We start from the raw sequence: 17614 nt of genomic DNA, 5'->3' as shown, positions 1-17614 counted from the left end.
AAACTTACGGTTACCAAATGGGAATGGCAGAGGGATAAATTAGGAGTTTGAGATTAAAATATACACACTACTATATATAAAATAGATAACCAAAACAACCTACTATATAGCACAGGGAAATATACTCAGTATCTTGTAGCAACCTATAATGGAAGAGAATGTAAAAAAAGAACGTATATATATCTGAATCACTTTGCTGTACAGCTGAAACTAACACAATATTGTAAATCAAGTATATTTCAATAAAATGTTGTTTAAAACTTCCTTCATTTTTTCTTTATGTGTGAAAGCCTATCAGTATCATGGATCTAGGGCTGGAAGACAGGTCAGATAATGGGCTTTATTTTTGCTTTTTTTTTTAACAAACATCCTTAGGGAACATGGCATGAGTCAGAGCCAAGCTGCTGAACTTCTCTGAGCTTAATTTCCTCATCTGTAAAACAGGGCTAAAAATACCTCGTTTCTTTGTTTGCTTTGAGACTTAAGAGAAATAAGACCTGCATCTGGAATAATACCTGCTTCTCTTTTTCTTCTTCAGACTTTTTTTATGGAGTAATTCTGGTGTTGTAACCTATCCACACTCTTTCTCCTCCTTTCTCACTCTCTCACTCTCTCTCTCTGTCCGCCTCTCTCTCCCACAATTTGCTCCTCATCATGTGAAGAATACCACACTGATGCTTACCTAGCAGCTGATGAGGGGAAGAAATACAGACCTGGCATATAAGGAACAGGCTTGCAAAATGATTAAGAGCTCTGGATCTGGACTGCCTGCACTCAACTCCTGAACATCTACTGTGAACTTGGGCAAATTCTGTAAGTCCTCTCTGCCTCAAATATAAAATACAAAAAAAAAAAAAGAAGAAAAAAATAATAATAGTAGCTCCCTCATAGAAATGTTATATCACATGAGCTAACATATGTAAGCATGTAGAAGGGAGGGTGACACAGCTAATAATGTTCAGAGTGTTAGCAATTACTGATATTATAGCATAAGTAGTATTTGAATGTATGTTGAATAAAATGTCCATAGCTAAGTATAATCTACCTACTCTAGGCTTCACCAGGATGTGACAATAAAGTGAGGGTATACTTCCTTTTCATAACCAAATTGTGATGGGATTAATGATCCTTTGGTCAAAAATCATCCATCCTTACAGGCCCCTCAAGTATTTCCGAGATTTTCCCCATTCCTGCTATTTATGTAGTTAGGAAATAGAACTTCTAGTTCATCTGCCCTCAGCTCTTTATCAAGCTGCCATTCTAAAGTCTCTGTTGCTGGTGACCCTTGGAACTTAATATTTTGTTGGTTACATTGTTGTCTGGAGGAGATAGCATTGCTACTCTCTTTGCTATCAGCTGGAGAAGGTGGTTTCCCCAAACTGTTGTGCCTTTGCTATTCAAAACATCCCTGAACAAAGGCTCTACTTTTTGACTGGAATTTACTGAAGCTTTGTGAATAATGAAAGGAAGGTAAAATGCTGAGAATAACTTTAAAAGGCTCTTTGTATGGCTGGTTCCTCTTAATTTAAGGGTCATTTCCCCAGAGCGACCTTCCCAGATTATTTTCCCCTAACACATTTTCCTATGCAATTATCTTCTCCTCCTCCCTCCTCCTTTTTATTCTTTACCAGGACCTGAAATTATCTTATATATTTCTTTACTTGTTTGTTTATTCCCTTGTTTTAGAAAAGAAGTGCTTGTTCATTCCTGAGTTCTTGGAACCTAGAACACGGCATGTCTCACCATAGGAAAACAACACACATTTGTCATAAAAAAGGATGAGTGAATGAATGAATAAATGAATGCACAGAACCAGACCTTCCTTAGGGTGTAGCTAATTTTTGTTCATTTTTTACATATCAACTTGCACATGACTTCCTCAGGCAAGGTCCTCCATGACCGACTACACAGGATGAACACTCCCTGCTACATGACCCTTCTGTACCCTTTATTTATCTAAAATCATTCATTTCATTATCTGTCTTCCCTGCTTGATTGTCAGGTCAAGAATTATGTCTGTTTCATCTCATAATGGGTCCCCAACTCCTAGACAAGTGCATCCCATATAGTTGGTGTTTAACAAAACTTTTCCAAAACAAAACTATTAAAAGATTATTCAACTTGATGAAATAATATACAATTAAGAAGTAGACTTCTTATTTAATGGAAAACACAAAATTGAAACTATGTGAAGAAATCATTCTAATATAAAGTTGACCTGCCCAAGTTTTTACAAATTGCTGTTTTCTTTCTTGACTCTTAATATCTCTCACTCATGAGTCATTCTGTTCCCACAATGAATAAATATTACAAATTCTTTCACTGTCATTATAAAGAACCTTTCAGAATACCACTCAACAATAAATGCATCATTTAACCAATAAAGTACTAATACCTGCCATTAACAAATCTAATGACTAAGGAAATAGTTTCCCAATGTGTACTTTCACATTATTCTGTAAGGGGAAAAAATTGTAATAGTCAGGGCTCATATTTGTTACATTTGGTGTCATCAGAAGAGAGCCACATTCAAAGTGATGTGTCTGGGAGTCAACCTGCTTAAGGATTCTCAGTCCTCAGGAATGTGAAGATGGTAGCATATTCCTACCAAAATTTCCATGGCCAAAGCAGTGAAACAGTCACTCGGCTATTTAAACAGTCACTCGGCTATTTTCATGCTTAGGCGTTTTTTTTTTTTTTTGGCTGCGTTGGGTCTTCGTTGCTGCGCACGGGTTTTCTCTAGTTGCGGTGAGTGGGGGCTACTCTTGGTTGTGGTGCGCGGGCTTCTCATTGCAGTGGCTCCTCTTGTTGCGGAGCACAGGCTCTAGGTGCTCAGGCTTCAGTAGCTGTGGCATGCGGGCTCAGTAGTTGTGGCTCGCGGGCTGTAGAGTGCAGGCTCAGTAGTTGTGGCGCACGGGCTTAGTTGCTCCATGGCATGTGGGATCGTCCCTGACCAGGGATCAAACCCGTGTCCCCTGCATTGGCAGGCGGATTCTTAACCACTGCGCCACCAAGGAAGTCCTGCTTAGGCCTTTTTTGTATTGTTTTTTGTTTTTCATGCTTAGGCTTTAAACACTACTTTTCACATATGTTCACACAACAGCAAAAAACACCATTTAATTAAAGAAAAAAATCACAGTTTAAATAAAAATTAAATATACAAGTATATAAAAACAATATTATACTATTTAATTTTATGGCAAAATCTCTCAGCCTAGAAGCACACTTTGTTTCTGCTTTGGAAAAAAATATGCATTTTTTACAATGCCGCAGTTTTCTCATTTGTAAAATGGATATAATAATGGCCATCAAGTTCAGAGAATTGCCTTATGGTTTAAGGGAGTTAGTAATCATGAAAACAATAATTATAGCTCCCATTTATGGTTTACCATGTGCCAAGTATTGTGTTAAATATTTTATCTCGATAACCTAAATAAACTGTACAAAAACCCTATTTTATTGATAGATTTCAAATGAATAAATAAGGAACCAAGACACAAGAGATTAAATAACATGTCAGTGAGAACTGTCATAGTGTAAAACTCTAGTTGGCACCATTGATGTTGTAGTCTATATGTATGGCAATCCCTGGAATCACATACTCTGAGTGCCAGAGCCAGGATTAAGTATGGGGACAGATGGTTACTAGACTTACTGTGGTGAGCATTTTGTAATGTATCTAAATGTCAAATCACTATGTTGTACTCCTGAAACTGACATAATGTTGTATGTCAACTATACCTCAATAAATAAAAAAGCTCTTAAACATAACACTCTACCACTTGGTTAACTATAAAGTATAGCACTAATGGAACAACATTAGCTAGTATCTCCATAAATGATTATAAATATTAAAATAATTTTATTTTGAATGTCTTGTTTAGACTTTCAAAGTATGCTAATTAAATGTATTTAAAAGAGAAAAATGTTTACAAAATTTACCAGAAATGAATTCAAGAGAAAGAGTATCTGATATGGGCTTGGAAGAACCACAGGTTGACCCAAATAGGGTAGACGAGAGTAGACCACTGGCTGGGTTTAAATTAGCATGATGGTACCATTCCCTTTCTCATTAACATCATGTAATGAGGTATAATTATGTTTTGTGGGTTCAGAATACAACAGATATAGAAGCAGCAATATTACATGTGCTTTATGCAAAGAAAAACTGAGATTCAGGTCATATCTTATAAGGATCCGTTGTATTTTCTGAGCAAAGCTTTTAGTCCAAGTTTCAGGAAACTGGTGTGTATCTTAAAATAAATCTTAATACAAACTTAAAATCTCTTTTGTTTCCTTAAGAATAATACAGAATGATTTAATAATAATAACTAACAATACTTATACTTAGTGAGGGCTTACAATGTTCCAGGCTCTGTGCTAATAATGTCACGTTGATGACCTAATCTAATCCTTCCAACCACTCTAACAGTTATTAATACTATTATAATTTCTTTTCACAGATGCAGAAACTGAGGCATGAAAACATTATGTTGCTTGCCAAAGGTCATAAGCTAGATGTTCATTTTTGAAATGAACATCTTTATCAGTCTATGCCAAAGAGAAAAATAAGCCAATCATTTTAGGGAATAACAAGTTTCCAAAGGAGAAACTTCAGGTTCTTTGCTATTAAAAGTAGCCCCAAAATTACCAGTTTGCTAAACACTTTACCTGTATTACCTCATCTCAGTGAGAAGTGTGTTGTTTTTTTATTTCCAGTTTGTACTTTACAGAGAATTTAAGCAATTTGCCCGACTACACACAGTTAGTGATAGAACTGGAATTTGAACCCAGCTTTGCCTGATCTTAAAGTCACCTCTTGTAACCACTATGTTTTACTGACTCTCTCCACTCAGTCTTATAGATGGTTCCACCAGCTGTCCCAACTATGCCCATGTGTCATTTCTTCTCTACCCTCTTTACTGGATCAGTACCATCACCTTCCTTGTTTTTCTCCCTATTCATCTAGCTTAATTCACTGAATGATTTTGGAAGAGGCTATAGACAAAATTTTATTCCTTTGTTTTTCTCATTCATAATTCCCAGAACGCACAAGCTTCTTCCATTTCTAGAGGCTGCAGAGAAAAGGAATAGAGAATCAAATTCTGACTCTGATTCTGGAAACTTCCTCCACAGACCAGGGAGGTGCAAACTCCAGAAATGATGTTTCTTCCTCACACAAGTGATCATCTCAGCTCAGCTGTCCCATAATAGGGACTGTCACTCAGGCAACAGTCTCCAACCATCCACACATATGCACAGAGTGAGTTTTGTTATTAATAACAAGAACAAGAACAATGACAACAATTAGCATGTATTAGAGTCTTCTATTTTTCTCAGTACTTGCTAAATGTTTCTTATTCTTTACCCTATTTCATTCTCACTTCCACACCCTAAAGTAGGTATTACTATAACCATTTTGCAATTGATGAAACTAAAGTTCATGCAAATTAAGTAATTTTGTCACAAAGCCTGTAAGCTGGAGTACGAACACCGGGCTTTCTGATTCCAAAGCCCTTGCTCTGAACCCTTGTCCCATATTACATCTGATCCCATCCCATCAAAATATAGTTAATTTTGAGCGTAAATATAACACTGACGTATTAGTACAAACAAGTGCACACATGCATACACATAAAATCACCATATTTACACATTATGCAATTCCACACCTACAGGTATTTTCTCACAGTGTCTTTCAAGTTTCACTTAGCAGCGCTGTGACCATGCAAGCCATATGAATTCCACAAATAGTATTGCTAGTCTGATGCAATTCAGTGGAAGCCTTACTATTATAATAAAACTGTCTGTGGCTTTTTACAGTTTACAAACATTTTATCTAGTTCTCACTTGATGTTCATATCAGTCATAAAATGTGCAATTATCTCATTTTGCAGAAGGGGGTACAGCTTCTGATAATTAGACAACAACCTGAAATTAGAGGCTAGCAGAGGAAAGAGTGGGGAATTTAATCTCAGCTCAAACTTTTGTATCACTTCCCACTGCCTTTCTTCCTGTGTTTCATGGATTATTTCCTCATCCTAAACTATTCTCTTCACTCTGTAGTTGCTGATATTGGTCATCAAATATTTCCCAGATGGAAATATTTCCCAGATGGAAATCTCCAATCAATTGTATTACACCAGAATGCTTTTACCTGGGTGGAGTCCTTATTTCTTCCTCTAAGTATTTTACTTCCCAGTGAAATGCCCGCATACAGTCCAAAGTAAAATGAGTTAAATGGCTCCATGTCCTCTAATGCTGAGTCAGCTAAAGTGGGGTCTGCGTGACTGAAGACAGTCTATCTCCAAAGGCAGACCTCTTTATCTTCTGGGTAGTCCCAGGGCTAAGAACCCAACAAGCCAGCACTTTGTCTGGGATGGCTTCTGGCTTCTACACTGCAGCACTTTTGTTTGTGACCTCTGTTTTCTAAGTGGATGAGTAGGAAAGATAAAAGCCCTCTCCCGTCTGAAACGCTGCATCTATAGTTATTCAATGCCTGCACATTTTCTGATTCCATACACTCATATGAATAGGACATTCAGCAATAATTCCAAAATAGGACTTCTTGTGAATTAATGTTAACTCCTACAAACCACTACCTGTAACCCCATAAAAAAAAACCTATGATCTCAATCCAGCTAAGAAAAGCCACTTATAGGATTTATAAGCAATTCCACAACACGGCACTGCCAAGGCTGGTAAACAAGCTAGAAAACATGACCTATTCTTTACGTCCCATAGGCTAAACCACCATATGGCCTGCCTACACTACTGCAATAGCCGCCAAACTATTCTTGTATATAGTCTTGTACCCTTACAATCTAATCACCGAAGATCAGCCAATGTGATATTTGAAAACATAAATTATATTATGTCACTCCCCTTCTTAGCACCATCTTATGGTTTCTCCTCAGTCTTAGAATAAAATCCAAACTCCTTATAATGCTGGTTAGATTTTATTCAGAGAACATCCTCAGAGGGACTCTTGGCAAATTCAAGAAGATCATCAGTCTATGAACACTCAGCAGAGAAAATTTTTCCTATAAAATATTTGAATTCATGGGGAAAACCTGAGTGCTGCAAGACAAAGAGATCTTTACAATGAAAAGTGACAGATTGAGAGATAACCACCCAAAGAAAAAAATATGTTTCTAATGGGGATCTGAAGAAAAGCATTAAGAATCTATGCTGTACAATCCCACTACGGGGAATATACCCTGAGAAAACCATAATTCAAAAAGAGTCATGTACCACAATGTTCATTGCAGCTCTATTTACAATAGCCAGGACATGGAAGCAACCTAAGTGTCCTTCGACAGATGAAAGGATAAAGAAGATGTGGCACATATATACAATGGAATATTACTCAGCCATAAAAGGAAATGAAATTGAGTTACTTGTAGCAAGGTGGATGGACCTAGAGTCTGTCATACAGAGGGAAGTAAGTCAGAAAGAGAAAAACAAATACCATATGGTAACATATATATGGAATCTAAAGAAAAAAAATGGTTCTGAAGAACCTAGAGGCAGGACAGGAATAAAGACTAAAGATGCAGATGTAGAGAATGGACTTGAGGACACAGGGAGGGGGAAGGGTAAGCTGGGACGAAGTGAGAGAGTGGCATGGACATATATACACTACGAAATGTAAAAGAGATAGTAGTGGGAATCAGCCGCATAGCACAGGGAGATCAGCTCGGTGCTTTGTGACCACCTAGAGGGGTGGGATAGAGAGGGTGGGAAGGAGGGAGATGCAAGAGGGAGGAGATATGGGGATATGTGTATATGTATAGCTGATTCACTTTGTTATAAAGCAGAAACTAACACACCATTGTAAAGCAATTATACTCCAATAAAGATGTTAAAAAAAAAAAAAAGAATCTATGCTGTAGTTAGGTTTTTACCAAAAAGAAGGATTATTTGGCTTGAAATCAAGCAATGGAGATTTACTCAGTCAATTTTTATTTTAAAAAATGTTTTAAAGATTCTTGGGATTATGGCATCTGTGAAGCTAAAATGGAAACTAAAAATCAGCTATTCTAAGACCTTTAATCCATGGATGAGGAAAGTAATTTCCAAAGGAGAATGAGATGCCGAGGGTCTCATATGAGTTGGTGTCAGAGAACGGCTAGAACCCATGGCTCCACACTGCCTCAGTACTTTCAAACAATTAGTTATAGAGAACCAACTTCTTTTCTTTCTTCTTGTTTGTTTTCTATGCATCACAATGCTTTAAATTAAATGAAACATACACAGCCAACCCTCCATTTCTGTGGGGGATTGTTTCCAGGACTCCTCATGAATACGAAAATCCACAAATAACTCAAGTCCCTTACCATGCATATGACAAATATGAGTCTACATTTCTCTACTGGTAGATTTAACAGACATAAAGCCACTCTATAAGACTGATAAACAGCTGTTTAAATGCTTATTCCCAATCCTACAATTATCACATGCAGATCAGTAACAGTTTGAGGACCAGCACCAGCCTGCAGACTGCATTTTGAGTAGCAATGTTCTACGTGTCGTGCCTAACCAATCACCCTTCCAGGTTCACAAGATCCCTCTCGGCAGCAAGTTGGCACCTGACTTGCATAAACCGTTACAAACCAGGCTGGTGCCATCTCCAGATGCAATCTTTGTTCCTTAGAAATTAATCTCATCATGAACTCACTTCCTCTGAGGAGAAATCCTGAACCTAGAAGTGACTTCAGCTATAGGAGAGAAGGCCCCTCATGCTGAGCATTCTGATCATCTTTAAAAAGACTCAGAATGACCGATGTTAAAGGACATACCAAGAATTTCTTCAGACATTTATTTCCCAAAGAAGATCACTGAGGAAAATATAATCGTTTTTCCAAAACTGCCCTGTGGCATCTTCCTGTTCCTACCAACACTTCTCAATCTGTCTTGTTTCATTTTTTTCCACATAGCCATTCAGTCTTCAACATACTATATTTTATTTGTTTTCTTATATCCTCCAATAATAGCAATATACATAAGTAAATTCATCAGTTACTATCCTAAGTGCTTTCTGCACGTTCATTCATTTAATCCTTAGAACTGTGAAGTAAACACTATTACTATCCTTATTGCAGAGATGGGGCATAGAGAGAAAATGGATGGGTTCAATTTTGAACTTGGTGAGATTAAAACACCTGTAAGATACTCATGCATAGATATCCAGCAGGCTGCTGTACGTGATCCTGGAACTCAGGAGAGCAATGCCATTTGAATTAGACATTAGAATCCTCAGTCATTTACATATGCAAATTAGGGTAGCAGACCTAGAGGAGATCTCTTAGGATCCTTTGCAGAATTCAAAAGGGGGCCAGGGGGCTTCCCTGGTGGCACAGTGGTTGAGAATCTGCCTGCCAATGCAGGGGACACGGGTTCGAGCCCTGGTCTGGGAAGATCCCACATGCCATGGAGCAACTAGGCCTGTGAGCCACAACTACTGAGCCCGCGCTCTGCAACAAGAGAGGCCGCGATAGTGAGAGGCCCGCGCACCGTGATGAAGAGTGGCCCCCGCTTGCCACAACTAGAGAAAGCCCTCTCACAGAAATGAAGACCCAACACAGCCATAAATAAATAAAATAAATTAAAATATATATATATATTAAAAAAAAAAAAAAGGGGGCCAGACCTCTAAAGAGCACCAGATACACCATGATCTGTCATTAACAGCATCACATAAGTACAGTTACTGGATCCTGTGTAACTGAACTGCTACTGAGAGCATCTCCCTTTATAAAGAAAAAGGGGCCCAGATTCCACAATCTCTTGCCTTCAAATAAGGACAGAGACAAATTATATTAGAACATGATGTCAATGACTATGCTCGACAGAAACAGTATCTGTGGGAACAATGAAGAATGGCATGGAAATCAATAACAACAGGGCAAACACTCCATCAGCCTGCAGCCTTCTGAAGGATTCCCATTGGAGGCAATGGGGAGGCTTGTTCTTTGTGGTTGAAGGAGATGAAACGAGGACAAGTGGGTGAAAGCTACAGAGAAACATGTTTCAGCTTGTTTAAAGAAGTGTTTCCCATAGCTCGAGCTCTCAAGGTGGGCCTGATTGCCTGTCAGCAGTCACTACTGGGTAAAGGCCAGGTTCCAGCTGAGGGTTAGACAGGATGGGTCCTCTCTGTACCCATGAGAAATGCTCACAGCCTTTCCCACGGTTGTGAGGACAGAATGGGTATTTTTCCTGGTTGGGCACGAACTATGGGACAATAGCTGTGTTGTTCTCTGACAGCTCTCCTTGACAGTGACGTGGGTTGTGAAAAGGCCAACAATAGTGCTCACCGAGCAATGGCTCTTTGAGTCCTGTTGAGCAGTACCTTAAGTTTCCTCCCAACATGTAGTAGGAAAACTCTAGTTGCAAGTCTCTCTTGCATCCTGGAATTCACTAAAAGGCAGACTCACAGAAATCTCCCAGCTGGAATGACCTCAAAGTTCTAGCTGAGCTCCCACCCACATAGGAATCTCCCCTGCAGCATCCCTGACAAATGCCTGCCTAGTCCTGTTTACATACCTTCCATGATGAGGAGCTTTCTGATTCACAAGGTACCTGCCCATGGTTCAATAGTTCTCACTGTTGTTGATAAAAATAAAAACAATAGCTAACATTTATGCAGTTCTCACTATATGCCAAACTATGCTGAATACTTTCCATGCATTGAACTATTAATCCTTGCCACAAACTTATTAAACAGATGAGGAAATTATAATGTTAAGAATCATAATGTGAAGAATATTTCCAAGTCCATGAAAAGTGATAGAGCTAGTTTCAAAGAATATGATTTTCACAGACTTCAGTCACTCATCTATCATTTCATTTGTACATGTCTGAAAATCACCTTTGCTGTTATGTACCAAAAATTTCTCTTTAAATGATTTTGTTTCATTTTTGCAAAAAGTAAAATATCTACTTTAACCACTTCTTATATATCTGAAATCACAAAATTTGTCTACTAGTTATATATTTTCCCTAGTATGTATTAAAATAAACTCAGAACTAATGAAAATTTTCAAAATGTTCAATCATGTCCTAAATAAAAACATCTTAGCACCATTTTGTGCTAAGAAAATACACTGTATTTTGGTAAACATTGTTCTAGGCTATATTACTTCTCTTTTTGTAAATATGTATTTTTGAATCAAAAACTTGATTTTTGCAATTATTTTTCACTGTTGGTATTAACTCTGCCCTGTGAGTTGCAGAGAAAAAGTCTTGGCAATCTTGTCTTTAAGACTGGATTTCAAGCATCTGAGAAGATTATATCTCCCTGAAGACTTCTCCAGGTTGGTCATTTCCTGTTCCTCCAACTCTTGGACAGGGTTTCTAGGTTCCTCTAGACCCTCTTAGGCTGGTCACTCTTGCTTGAACTACCCTATTTTGTAAAACAGCCACAGTTGTTATTATATAAGGGCATATACAACCCTAGATGTAGAGCCCAGAATCTTTACACCTATATCCAGTAGCTGCTTCTGTGCTCAGGTTCAGATCTACCCAGGGCTGGGGACGGAATACATACCCAGCTGGAAAGAACATGGTCCCAGCCCAGAAGACATGAACTATTTCACAGCTCTGCCTACCCTTTGGCAATCACTTGATTTATAGGAGTCTGAGTTTACTCAACGGAGAAATGAATATGTCTTGTCTTGCCAGCCTCCCAGCATGGTTGTGGAGATAAAATGGACAAGTGACATGTAGATTTTTGTAAACTGTGAAGAGTTACAGACATTAGTTATCATTAAAGTAGACCACACGGCCTCAATACACCATTACTTAACCCTATGAGTGACCTTTGAACCCAGGCCGCCTTATAGCTCTTTTAGAAAATATCAAGTTAGAGAAAGCGTACGTGGACAACACTTGATAGTCAAGTAAGTCACCATGTGAGGGATTGCTATATGCTAGTCACTGTTCCAGGCCTGGGAAATAGTGTTGAATATAGGAGACAAGTAGGGTTGATATTCAAACAGTACAAACTAATGGTCATACTGATTGCTAAGGTACTGAAATATTTCCACAATAATGGGCACATAGTTCACATGCATTGCTTAGTTAATATGCATTGCTAATTAACATGCATTGCTCATCTACTCCAACCCCTCCCTCAGGAATCCTGGGCCTCCCCACACACCAACAATTTAAAGGTCGGAGGGCAGGTTAGGGGGCCTCCTGGACCCTGTCCCAGGACTTTGGCCAGGGTCAATTCTGATTGATCAGTGCCATGTGATACTGGTTGTTAAATATTTGGAATATCACCCTGGGAAAATGGGTTCCATTCTACTGAGAAGATACAGAGTAAACAAGTGAATGAAACAATGTATAATTCAATTGCAGATTGTGATAAGAGCTATAAAGGAATGAGATGGTGATGTGGGTGGAGCAGGGGGTGGACCTCAGATAGTATGATCAGAAAAGGCTTCCTTGAGGAAGTGAGATTTGTGTTGAGACAGGAATAGGGAAGAAGGAATGAGAGCCAGCCATGCGAAGATCTAGGGGAAAAGCTTTGCAGGCAGAGGAAAGAGTAGGAGCAAAAGCCCTGGAGCAGGAGTGGGTTTGGCATGTATGAAGAAGAGAAAGAAGGCCCATGTGACTAGATCATAATGTGCATTGCCCAAAGTAGGCCGGCGCAAAAGCATGCGAGTGCTGGCAGTCTTCAGTAACAAGTCTGGGTTTTATTCCAAGTGCGAGGAGAAGTCATTAGAATGACTTAAGAACACTGAAATGTGGTTATCATATTTACAAAATGCCTTGTTCTGAGAAACTCAAATCTCGGAAGAGAGTTCATTTCCTATTTTCTCTCGACTACAATTGCAAACCTGTGGCTGATGAATGACCTGATAGATGTATATGTGGTGGATGATAAAAACCAATTCACCAGCCTAGAGGGACCAACTTAGGAGGGAAATCAGACACCCAGAATTCTTGTCATGCAAGGCGGGAAGAACAGGAAATGACCAACCTATAGAAATCTTAATGGGAACATCGTCAATCTTCTCAGACACTTAAAAGACAGCCTTGGAGACAAAGTTGCCAAAATGTTTTCCTTTCTTTTTTTTCTTTTTTTTCTTGAAGTATAGTTGATTTACAATGTTGTGTTAATTACTGCTGTACAGCAAATGATGACCATCATTAAAAAGTCTACAACTAACAAATGCTGGAGAGGGTGTGGAGGAAAGCGAACCATCCTACAAGGCTGGTGGGAACGTAAATTGGTGCAGCCACTACGGAGAACAGTATGGTGGGTCCTCAGAAAACTAAAAATAGAATTACCATATGATCCAGCAATCCTACTCTTGGGCATATATCTGGATAAAACTATAATTAAAAAAGATACATGCACCCCTATGCTCATAGCAGCACAATTCACAATAGCCAAGACATGGAAACAACCTAAATGCCCATTGACAGAGGAATGGATAAAGAAGATGTACATATATACAATGTTTTCCTTTCTATAGTCTGATTTCCCCAACAACAGGGTAAAGTGGTTCAAGCAGAAGTTATCATTTCTTACCATTTTATAAGAAGTATCATTCTGAAAAGAAAATTACATTCGTGCTCTACAGAGCCATCAGCAGGGGTTATTTCACCTATTTTGCTTATTGAGAAAGAAATCAAGAAAATTTGCCTGATGTTACATACAATTATCACCGTTGGGTTAACACTAGAATACAGGTGCTCTGAGCCTCTTTTTAGTACTCCACTACCTCCTTATGACATTTGGGGAGCAGGAGAATTTTGTAACTTTTGAGCTAGTCAGTTGAAGAATGACCCAGCCAATTCCCAATGTACTATTCAGCCCACACATGTGATGACAATCTGGTCAGGCATTCAGACAATCTGCATGCTTTATCTAGTGTAGAGAAGGCATACATGCATTCAGTTTGGCATACATACACTTCAGTTCATTTTCATTTAAAATTTTAGAGTTGGCTAAAATCTGCCCAGGAAATTACCTGTGACTGAACTGCCATCCAGTCAAAAAAAAAAATCTAAGCTTTCTAAAGATGACCCAGACAATCACAGTGGTTAAGGGAAAGACAGGTGGATGAGGAAGAAAGAAATGCTTCTTTGTTCATTTTCCTAGAGACCCCTAACTCACCCTTGGGTATCCAAAAAGTACAGAATAATAGAGGCATACATGTTCATGGTCATGATATGGCACTGTTGAATAAGAGAATCTCAGAAACATAGGGAAAGGCTGTTGCCCTCAGGATGGAACTTTATGTCAAGGCAGCCTTTCCCACACCTTTGCAATGAAGTTTCCCTCTGGACCCTCCTCCATGCTGCGTAGGTCTAACTTCATCTTCATTCAGTTCTTTCCCCATAACTTTACCACTCCTTCACCCATTCCTTTTGCTTACTTTGATATTTTCTCTCTCCCATTAGTCTGCAATGTTCTTTGCAGACAGGGACCATGTCTCCTTCTTTTCCTACTTCCATAGTACCAAGCATGGTATTTTTCAGCACATCTTTATTAAATAAAATAAAATATAACTATGACTGCCATTTATGGAGCAACATGTACCAGGTATGACATTAAGTGTTTTACCTATTTTTATTTTATTTAATCCTTTTAGCAATCCAGTGATGTGGGTGCCTTCAGTCTCATTTTACAGAGGAGCAGATAGAAGATTGAGGAAGTTAAATAACTTGCCCAAGGTCACATAATTAGTAAGTAGCAGAACTGGGACTCCATCCACATTTTTTCTGATGCAAACACAGAGTAACTTACACACTAATCTTGGCTGCCTCTCTGTAATGATTATTTCATTATAATATTGAAAGAAAAGAGCTGGAATGGTGAGACAGAGTTAGACAAGCAGCCACTTGCATTAAGGAAGCTGGACCAGTCAAACAGCCAGCAGAGTCCACATTCTTGCTGTGTACCTGGGTATTAGAGGGTGGGCAGGTATCTGTGGGAAGGAACTCATTCAGACCTTAAGCTAGTTGCCATCCCATTTTAATACCAGACAAACAAACTGAAAAGGAGCTGCCCTGTGCTGAGGTGTACTACATGCTAATCTGTTAATCCTGTACTCCTTGGAAGAAGAGAAGGAGTAGGAGATGTTTTCTACAAGTCCTTTGCCTGGCAGACAGAGAGCTGAGTCAGAGACAGTTGGCTGAAATTGTGAAAAGGCAGACCAGCAGCTTAAGAGAGGGTGGTGCAGGTCTCTTGTTATTCAGCCTTTCTCAGGAGCTAGAGAGCAGGATGCTCTCACCACAGTGAGAATGGAGATTTAGAAAGAGTGGGAGGTGTCCTGGTGAAGGGGAAATACGCCAATTTGGAAATCCAAGGTCTTGGAGTTGTTGAAAAAGTTATTGAAATGAATGAGCTAAAGGCAACACAACGAGGTGTGGTTTAGTAGAAACAAGCACTAGCCTTGGACTTAGGAATTGTATCTTTGAATTTCAATGTTGGAACAAATATTAAAAATTATGAAGATGGATAATACTTTGAAATATTCATTGTTTGTTTCCAGAATTTGCTTCATTCCTTGTTCCTTCCCACATTCAATCAGCTAAGCATTCTCCATAATTGCCTTGGAGGCGAACTGACAGAAGAAAGCAAAGAGAGTTGGTTGCTGGTTTTGAGTTTAGCAACCTACATATTATGACTCAGCTACAGACACATGAGATTTTGAGAGAATATATGATATGATGATGATATAAATGATAAGAGAAAAATTACCTTAAGGCAAAGGATGGGTTCCCAAGGCTGAGAAGAAAAAGATAAGAGAGACTTAGAAGACAGTTGGACGAAGAATGAGGAGACGTCGCCAGAGAGACCATAAGAACAGTATTGAGTCAATATCCAGGGAATGGCCAGTGTCCATCTGAGCATGATCATATGGAGCTAGAGCCCAGGGACAGAAGCTACTGCCTTCAGACATGAGTCTTATATGCTGACTGGACTGAGGAGCTATGATGAGTTCCTTCCTTTGACAGAAGTTAGCATCTGGCACACTGATCATCAAGCAGGAGTGATAGCCGTTTATACCTTGACCCTTAAGATTGTTCTGTTCCCATCCAGCATACCCTAGAATTGTCAAGTATTTTGTTTTAATGAAAAACAGCCAATTTTATTCAAATTCTCCACAATTTATACTCATTATGTTAATTGTTTCCAAAATGTTTCACGTTTATATAATGGTTTTATTATTTCACCTTTCTTTTATAGTTTTTATATTTTTTCTGCACAGTTCTTCAGTAGAAGCCAAAGTCCTGAGTTGACCAGTTAGGAGCCTCTGACCTACTATTCTGATTATGTTTCTTCTCAATATCCATGACCAACATCTGGCTTCTAAATGAAAGGCTTTTGGCCTTTTCAATCACTTGCTGATAGGGTGAGACTGCACGGTCACCCATAATCACATGACCTAATTTAGAATCAATCATGGCATCCAATCTTGCATTTCTAATCAAATTTACAATCCACCTTTCAGCTTCTTCTGGAGTCATGTTCAGTTTATCTGCCAACATGTTAATGTTGATACACTGATGAATGCAACAAAAAGTCTCATGTACAAAGAGACGGGTATTTTCAGTGGACTCTTCGGGACAAGCCACTGAGAAGAAATCATTCACTAGCACTGAGTCATAGTCCTTCAGCTTTTTCTGAGCCCCATAAAAGTCAAAATTAACATATAAGCACTCAACGAACTCTGTAATGGGTTTTTTATATGTGTAAGAATCCTGTTGAATAACTTTGACCAGATCATTAGCACCTGCCGGCGTTTTCAAACATCTTTGTTTGTTATGACTGCTGTGGTCAAATAGCGGAGAATATGTGGACACATCATCTGAATTGCATTAAGGTACTGTGGCTGGTAAAGGAAGAGATCAATAATGTTATCACGTCCTTTGGGGTGATTGAAGAAAACTGTAGAGACCAATGAATGAGCATGTTTGCTGCTGAAGAGACTAGAGTGGCAAACTCACAGAATTATTATCTATGGTCTCTTTTAGCCACGTAAGGTCTTCCATGGCTGCCTTCCAATTCTGCATTAAGATTTCAGAGACCAGTTTTCCCCAGAGTGAACTCAAAGCATTTCTGTCCATTGTGGGAACCAACACTCTAAAGAAGTAAAGATATTCTGCTGCTCCAGAGTAGTTTCCACATTTATATTGGAATTCTGCATACCTTTAGGGTGTACCTAAATATAGAATTGTCAAGTCTAAATCAGCCTTCTGGGACACTTGTATACCAAAGAAACAGATACTAAGAGGGGTGGTAGTGTAGAAGAAAAATCCCCCAACACATGGACTTACTAGGTGGGAATGAATGAAGTCATCTAGGGATTTCTCGTGTAGCTGACAGTCCTATAAAACGTTATCCTCTATGATTTTCAGAATAATGACCCCCCAAAGGTATCTACATCCTAATCCCTAGAATCTGTGAATATGTTGCTTTACATGGCAAAAGAGACTTTGCAGATGTGATTAAGTTTAGAATCTTGAGATGGAAAGATAACCCTAGAATATCCTGGAGGATCCAATGTAATTATAAGGGTCCTTATAACAAGGAGGTAGGAGGGTCAGAGTCAGAAAGGGAGCTTTGTCAATGGATGGAGAAGTTGGGGTG

At 38.8% G+C, this 17614-nt stretch overlaps 1 long non-coding RNA gene and 1 pseudogene across 1 annotated transcript; one reads left to right on the top strand and one right to left on the bottom strand.

The window, feature by feature from the left end:
* The first annotated feature begins 2702 nt into the window (after positions 1 to 2702).
* Positions 2703 to 15567, top strand: LOC137758526 (uncharacterized). The gene is made up of 3 exons (XR_011073018.1): positions 2703 to 2748; positions 14610 to 14703; positions 15513 to 15567. It is a non-coding gene; the product is annotated as an uncharacterized lncRNA (long non-coding RNA).
* A 669-nt stretch (positions 15568 to 16236) lies between these two features.
* LOC137758934 (eukaryotic translation initiation factor 3 subunit E pseudogene) overlaps positions 16237 to 17614 on the bottom strand; it is a 28874-nt pseudogene continuing 27496 nt past the window's right edge.

Source organism: Eschrichtius robustus, chromosome 2, assembly GCF_028021215.1.
Source record: "Eschrichtius robustus isolate mEscRob2 chromosome 2, mEscRob2.pri, whole genome shotgun sequence".
NCBI lineage: Eukaryota > Metazoa > Chordata > Mammalia > Artiodactyla > Eschrichtiidae > Eschrichtius > Eschrichtius robustus.
Note: the sequence above shows the minus strand (reverse complement) of the source record. Positions and strands in the feature narration are given on the sequence as shown.